The sequence below is a fragment of the Choloepus didactylus genome, chromosome 3 (assembly GCF_015220235.1).
Source record: "Choloepus didactylus isolate mChoDid1 chromosome 3, mChoDid1.pri, whole genome shotgun sequence".
Taxonomy (NCBI): Eukaryota; Metazoa; Chordata; class Mammalia; order Pilosa; family Megalonychidae; genus Choloepus; species Choloepus didactylus.
Genome location: NC_051309.1, coordinates 217,978,421 through 217,986,840, shown reverse-complemented (window position 1 = coordinate 217,986,840; position 8,420 = coordinate 217,978,421). Strand labels below are relative to the sequence as shown.

General features: G+C 40.9%; 1 pseudogene; it reads right to left on the bottom strand.

Annotated features, from left to right (window-relative positions):
• Nucleotides 1-253: 253 nt before the first annotated feature.
• On the bottom strand, nucleotides 254-829 carry LOC119528990 (annotated as a pseudogene).
• Between the last annotated feature and the right edge of the window lie 7,591 nt (nucleotides 830-8,420).

The window sequence follows — 8,420 nt, the reverse complement described above, 5'->3', positions numbered from 1 at the left end:
ATTAAATTCCAAGTGTTCTGGTTTGAAACTGTTCTGTACCTCAGAAAAGCCATGTTCTTTAATCCAATCTTGTGAGGACAGACAGACCTATTGTGGGTGGGACCTTTTGATCAAGTTGTTTCAATTGAGATGTGATCCTGCCCACTCAAGGTGGGTCTTTTCTTTTTTTTAAACAGGTGAATTTTATTGCATGTTTAAAATCACAAATAGGTCTGGCATCTTGTTGTTTCCATTGCTGCACAACTCTTAGAACTTATTCATCAGCCTGCTGAACTGTTCCTTTTTCAGAGACATAGATACCATCCCAAAACTTTCTTATATCCTTGTTTTTAACTATTGTGGCTCACTGAATCAAAGCAGCTGAATTTGATACAAGTTCAATGTCATTTCCTTCAAGAATTAACTCATCTTTCTGGGCTTGAGATACTGAACAGATAACACGTGGCCTCTTCTGAACCCTACGGATATATTTTTCACCCAAGAAATTTCAGATTTCAACCAGAGACCCACTCTCCTGAATAACAGCGTTGATGGGGAAGTGAGCACACACAGACCTCATCTTGTAACAGAAGCCCAGTGTAACACCGTTGATCATGTTCTGTACATGACTACAGAGAGTGCGAACTGTAGCCAGCTCTTTTCTATTTCTCCACCATTCGTCAACCCGAAGCATCTTCATTTTCTTCCCAAGCAGACTGAGTTCAACATTGATATGACTGAAGTCCCTCTGCAGTGTTCCTTGGGGGCCCTTTACAATAAGTGTGCTTCCTTTCAGCATGTCGGCATTTTCTGGAATGCCAACAGTCTGGCTGCTGAGAACGGTCTTCATTCTTGCAGTAGATGTGGCAAAGAGCTCAAGGTTGTTCTTAATTCTTTACTGGAGTCCTTTAAGAGAGCTCATGGAGAGAGCGGTCAGAGAAACTAAGATGTGTAATCCAGTTTGACCCTGGAGAAGCTAAGAGAGAAGCTAAGACAGAAGCCCATAAACATTTTGGAGAAAGCCGTTTTGAAACCAGAAGCTAAACCTGGGAGAGAACCGGCAGACTCCAGCCATGTGCCTTCCCATGTGACAGAGGAACCCCAGATGCCATGGCCTTCCCTCAGAGAAGGTATCTATCTACCTCTTGATGCCTTAATTTGGACATTTTCATGGCCCTAGAACTATACATTTGTGACCTAATAAACCGCCATTGTAAAAGCCAATCCATTTCTGGTATTTTGCATTTTTGGCAGCTTTAGCAAAGCAGAACACCAGGGTCCCTGAATCCCTTTCTATGTTATTCTCAAACCCACCCCCACTTCCACCCCCATCTCAGACCCAGTGGTATGCTGGAGCTGGCTCCTACTGACTCATGAAAGTCAATTGTTAAATTTTTAGGAATTTTGTGAGCTGGCTGTTGAATGCAGACATTATTTAAAAAATAAATTATGTAAACTTATAGCTAAATAAATTATATTAAAAACAAAGGCAATTGATTCTCAAAACTCATCACTTCCTAATTATTTTACTACTTTTGACTACTACTAATACTCTTGAGATTGTTTACATCTATTGTATCTGTATGGTAGAAATGCTATATAATGGTGGGCTAGTGCACATCTCTTCTCAACTTCACATTCAGTGATGTCACACCAGTAGCTTGAGAATTCTCAGAAATTAGAAAATGCTTCACATGAGGGTGGGACTTATTGTTTTGTTGACTGTCTACGCTTGAGAAAATGATGGAGAAAATATTACAAATGCAGATTCAACTTAAAATTGTGTCTAGTTGTCACATTATTGAATAGCACAAAAATTGAGGAAATAGTGTTCAGTATTAAAAATTGAATGCTATAGCACTCACAAATGAATGAAGTTCTAACATACATGTTTGTTGTTTCACTGTCATCTTATTCATTAATATACACATGTTCATCAATAATATGATCAGCTTCTTTGCTAAGCTGCATCCTAATTAACAATTTATTTGTAGTCTGATTTTGTTGAAATCATGGTTGAATTGAAATGATACAGATACAGTTCAGCAAAAAATAAAAAATCAATTTCTAAATAGAATTTATAATAAAATGTATTGTATATTTCATTATTGTTTGTAAATAATGTGCAACTTATCTTTTATATCAGTAAAATTTATGATATATATGATATATACATGTATGTTTATATGTATTTATGCATTTACTGTTTTTTCCTGGAGAACTAGTCATTAAACATTTTTCAGCACACCTCTGCTAAGACCCCAGTCCTTACCAAGGTATCACAGACATCCTATTTTAAAAAGTTCCTTTCACAATCAGAAGATGCATTTCAAGCAAAGTTGCAGGCATGAAAAACTTTGTGCACTTGACACAATTATTCTTAAAGCCTCCTGATAGAAATATGCTTAAAATGTAATGCATTGACTCACCAGCAGGTGTCACTGTGGTGTAGGGTCATAGTCAGAGGTCTCCCGACTTGAGCTGCCCAGAGAAGCATTGTTCAAAGTTGAATTGTTTCCAATTGTTACACAAAATCACTTTATGGAAAGACATGTCACATCCAGGTTCTCTGAACACAGGCAGCACAGTGACAGAGGCATAATCTCCTGGTTCTGTTTGTTTGCTTGTTTTGCAAAGACCTTCTGATTAGCTTTAAAATTGTACATGGCCTCGCTGTTCAAACTGTGGTCCCCCGACAGGCAGCATCAGCCCTACCTGGGAGCGTATTTTGCATCATCAGTGCATATAATCTCAGCTCCTGCTCCAGACCTACTGAATAAGAATTTGCATTTTAATAAGATCACCAAGTATGAGATCTAGTATAAGTGACCCACATGTTGGCTGTTACTCTGAAGCTATGAATAAGATGGGAAAAGTAACTTTCAGACTCATTGCTCAAAAAAATGAAGCTAGTGGGAAAGGGAGGGACACTTCCCAAGAGAGATTATCTGATATTTTCCCTAGTGCATGATGGATTGCCTAGGCTTTTTTCTTCCTTTCTTCCCTCCCTCCATCCCTTCCTTCCATCCTTCCAGTTCTGGAGGGAAAAACCTGTTTTGTTTTGTTTTCCTCGCATGCCCTAGTCCCACCCAGCTAACATTTTCAGTTTTATCTCTTGCTTCCTCCCATCCATACTGGATATTTAATCCACACTAAACTATCTGCCGACCTGATTATATTACCTCACTGCTTGAAGTGCTTAAAATGACTTCTCCTTGCTCTTAGGGCACAGAATAAAATCTATGCCATCTTTACAAGGGCTCCTCAGACCCAGCCCTATCTCACTTTCAGGTCTCACTCCTTGGTTCCACTTTCCTCCTTACGCTCAGTGCTTCGCTCCACTGAATTTTCAACCTCCAATGTATTGCTTACTCTCTTTGTTCTGGGCTTTGCACATACTGTTCCCCTGCCTGGAATGCTGTACCCTCTACCCCAGCTGCTCTACTGCCAGACCAATAGCTACTTTAAAGTACCAGGTAAACCTTTCTGAACCCCCTAGAACACATTAAGGTCTGTCATTATATGAGCCTCCAATACTAGTGTTTTCATTTCACTAATGTTACCATGTTTGTGATTATTCTTCCTTTAAATTTCTCTTTTTCCTGCTTATTATTTCTCTATAAAGAAAGAGATCATGTCTGTCTTGTTCATCTAAAGAGGCTTCAATACCCGATCTGGTCTCACCCCCACCTTCCTCAATCAGCCCTTCTCTCTACTCCCATAATCCCTTACTATTCTTGCCCTTTTCCCCTTAACTTGGCCCACTGTTCTCTTAACTGTTCTTCAAACACACCAAGTACTTCCTGCTACAGGTCTTTGCACAGAAATTATCCCTCTGCTTGGGTCCCTTCCTTGATTCTTTCAGGCCATTAAGTCTTAGGGCCTAACCTTGCACCACACTTGCAGAAGCTGACCTAATGGGAAGTTTGGTGCTTTGCCTTGTTGATGTGGTTTCCATCTTGTACTGCATCTGCCTTTGCAATAGAGTATTTTGTGGCCTATTGAGAAGTAGTAAATAGCTGACATTTCTTCTACATACATTTCACAAATACAGTGACTCTGGCCAAAATTCCCTTCCTCTTGCACATCAGGTTGCTAAGACTTGCTTCTACACAGTTCCATACTGAAGGTGAAATAGAAGAGATGTGGGCAGATTATAGGGAAGAAGTCACAGCTGGTTTTGGGAAAAATGGGCTGTGGCAGAGGAGGCTTGGAAAATGGGGGAATTTAATGGTGATGAGAGTTGTTGGATCAGCTCAATGGCTGCCTGGAAATAGTTATTTTTTTGGCCTACGTAGCTATTGGAGTCTGAGAAATGGCTGAGCCCTTTCCTTCCTTGTTGCTCATGAGCTTACAAAAATAATATTATTGATGCAGGGGACAAGCTAAAACAAAGCCAAATGATCCAAGCTGCATTTTTCCTTAGCATGAAAAAGAAAAGTGGCTGATTAGAGAACAAATGTGTGTCTCCATCTTTCCTGCACGGAGCTCGCTGCTTGTTGAGCACCGACTCTATGCAATGACCTGTGCTTTGGACCCCGCTCACATGCCTCTTAAGCCAACCACAACACGTATACCACCAAACCTTGACCCCCTGATGAATTCATCCTTCAAAGCGTGCAAGTTAAACTATCTGCTCCTATGGGAAACCTTCCTTAATTCATTCCTTATGATGAATTCCTCACTCTGTGTTTACTTTGATAATATATAGATTTTATTCATGCTACTTAGTATGTATATAACACATAGTTAATTCTACTGAACATGTATTTGTTAAGTGTCCACACTGTTCCAGGGATTGTGATGTGCAAGGTGCTAGGATTATCAAGGGGAAACACCACCATGTTTCCTCCTACAGGGTTCACATCTGTGTTGGGAAGTCGACTCTAGAAGGACAGGATAGAATGAAAATCACAGACTCAGAGACGTGAAATATCATGGTTTGTCTGGCAAGCAGCCCTGACTTGGTATGCCTGGAGCACAGGTTTTAAGGAAGGGAAGAGGGGAGCACGGTGGGATTAGGGGAAAGGCAGGTGACAACAAAAAGAATGTTAAATTAACTGTTACTACGTTGATGTGCCAGGCACAGGGCAAAGTAGTTTACAAGCCACAAGGGTGTTACATAACAGTTTTGTTAGTGGTAGACCCAGAATTTGACTCAGTTATGGTGTGGTATGAATATCTGAATTTTGTTACATATAAATCATCAGGCCAGCAAAGATTTAACAAAGATCTTTTATGCATGAGACACTTTTCTAGTTATCGTCTGCTTTCCCTAATAGCTTGTGGCTTCTTTGAGGGATGGAAATCTTTTTATATTCATGTTTGTCAACTGCATATCTAGGAGAGTGCTTGGAACAAAGTAGACATTTAAGGAATTTTATTTCCTTTTTCCTTTTTACATCCTAACTTTACTTAAAACAATCTCCTCCTCTCTAAGGATTAAAGCACCAGAATCTTCTCATCTCTTCTTTTTAGTGTTAAGTATTTGCTGGCTGAGGAGCTTTGGAAGGTTAAAAAGGATTGCTATTCTTTTATTCTCCCTTACATTATGCTTTTTTGCTTAAGTGAGTCTTTGGAATGGAAAGCAACTAAAATGTTCTTTGAAGAGGAAAGACTCATTTATAAGAAATATCAAAAGCCTAGTGTTACACTGATGGCAGACTGGGAACATATTAAATTTTATAAGAGCACCTCATTATGAACACTCATAATTCTTGGCTGCCCACATTTACTTAAGAGTGAAATGAAAATGAGGAGAACCTGCTCTTCACTCTCTGTGGCAGTGCTTGTAGCTCTGGGGACCCCAAGGTGCTTTGTGTGATGGATGGGGACAATCAGCCTGGTTTTCCCTTTGCAGTTTTGATCAGTTGTGTCACAGAAGGAATGGTTATAGGTCTAGTAATATAATGAGAATAAGGAGAAGTATCAAGGAAAAAGAAATTCCCAATTTTAAGTTCCTACATGAAGGTAACAGCCTCTGCTTTAACAGATGTAATAAGGATCGGATTTTGTCAAAGAAAATACTGCAGTTATTTTCCTTTCAGAAAATGTATTAAAAATAATCAGTTCCTCTTAGACCCTCTAAGTGTCCTGCAGCAATTCAAAATTTCCCGTGGTTAAGTATGACCGATCAATAGTGGTACATCGAACCCAGCTTTTCCATCATGAAATACTTGTTCATTTCTAATTTTTTCCACTTGACTCCTAATGATGGGAAGGGACAGGAATTGATGGAAAGGCAGGACATATGAAGCTGAAATTTGACATGTGGTACATTACAAGAAAAAGCATAGAGGCCCGGCAGTGTGTGCAATTTCTGGGCATCTTATGCACTGCCTAACAGTCTTTGGAAAAGTAGAATATATTTTAATGTTACGCACAATAGATTAACTAGGCATTACCTAAAATGCCTAAATACTACATGAAATATCAAAATTATCTTAGGTAATATGTTCATGAGTGAAAGATAGAACTTTTAATTTCAATTTTAAAATTGAAAGTAAAGAATGTATAGGGGTATTAACTGATGTGCTGGATCCACCCAGTGTTTCTTCCTGAGTGGGATACCCTCTCCCTGGCTCCCTGTGCCGGTTTGAATGTATTACGTCCCCCAGAAAAAGCCATATTCTTTGATGCAATCTTGTGGGGCAGACATATTAGTGGGGATTAAGTTGGAACGTTTGGATTAGGTTGTTTGCATGGAAATGCACCCCACCCAACTGTAGCTGATAACTCTGATATTTCCATGGAGGTGTGGCCCCACCCATTCAGGGTGGGCCTTGATCAGCGGAGCCATATAAATGAGCTGACAAACAGAAGGAACTCAGTGCAGCTGCAGCTGAGAGTGACATCTTGAAGAGGAGCTACAGCCAAGAGGGACACTTTGAAGAACGTACTGGAACAGAGAGAGGAGCTTCAGCTTACAGAGATATTTTGGAGATGGCCTTTGAAAGCAGACTCTTGCTCCAGAGAGGCTAAGAGAGGACAAATACCCCTAGAGCAACTGAGAGTGACATTTTTGAGGAACTGCAGCCTAGAGAGGAACGTCCTGGGAGAAAGCCATTTTGAAACCAGAACTTTGGAGCAGATGCCAGCCACGTGCCTTCCCAGCTAACAGAGGTTTTCCGGACACCATTGGCCACCCTCCAGTGAAGGTACCCAATTGTTGATGCCTTACCTCGGACACTTTATGGCCTTAAGACTGTAACTTTGTAGCCAAATAAACCTCCTTTTATAAAAGCCAATCCATTTCTGGTATTTTGCATTCCGGCAGCAGTAGAAAACCGGAACACTCCCTTTGTCTTTGTGGGGGCCCCTCTGACATCCACTAGGGGTGCTCTTTCTCCCTGCACAGTTGTGGGTTAGGGTGCATGATAAGGCCCGACCATTCGGTATCTCGGATCTCTGTGGACCCAGCATTTGGTTCACAGTGGGGCACAGATTACCAGGGAACAGAAGGTTGTGGCTTATGTTTCTCTGGCAAGGAAGGCTTAGTACTGGGCATAGCTTTTCAGCTCAGGCCTTACCCAATGCATGACAGTGAAGACTACAGACCGGTACCCTTGCCCAAGAACTGTTGACTTAGGAGCTGACCCCTCCAAAGGATCTGTGCCTAGAGACTTCTCTCTCTCACCTTTTGTCAGACTCCTCCTTATGGAACCACCCACTCGTGGAGAACTCTGGGCGCAGCTGCAGCCTTCTGCTTTCCAGCTCCCTTCCTGTCTGTCTCTATTCTGGGGATTCTGAATATATCAGTTGCATTTTTTTTTTTCTTTAAACCAGCAGACAAAGCAGCAGAACATCACTGGGAAATATCTCAGGATCCAACCACTCCACACTTCAATAAATGGACTTAATGTGGAAAAAATTGAGGCCCTGGAGGAAATCTTGTATGAACCCTGAATCACTGTGAGTCCACCGGATGGCACTGTAGAATCGCCCCTTTTTTGGCAGTCTGTCCTGGAAATTGTTTCACGAAGAAACATTAAAGCTGTCTTGAATGAGTTTATCAGCTTTGGATCCACTCAAGAGATAAGAGAACAAAACCCTCACTTTTCCTGGAAAAGAATAAAAGGCTAAATGAGAAGAATTATTTATACTTCTGGCTGTCACTTTCAGCAGGCAGTTAAAATTGCCCTATTGAGTAGCCTCTGCTTATTAATAGAAGGAGTGAAGGCAGAAAAATGGAGCTAATGTTGCAATGAGGACATGACAGAGCCTCTGGTTTCCAGGATCGGCCTGAAATGAATTAAAGAATTAAAGCCAAATTATACCAACAAATCTGTCATGCTGCCCTGAAAACGGGAAGTCGAGGCCGGGCCAGTAGGAATTAGTCACAGCACGTACTGGCAAACCCTACCAGATCAGGGAATGAAAAATGTGCCTCATCTGCAAAAATTAACTTTTGGAATTTGTGCAGAATTTTCCATTACCCACTT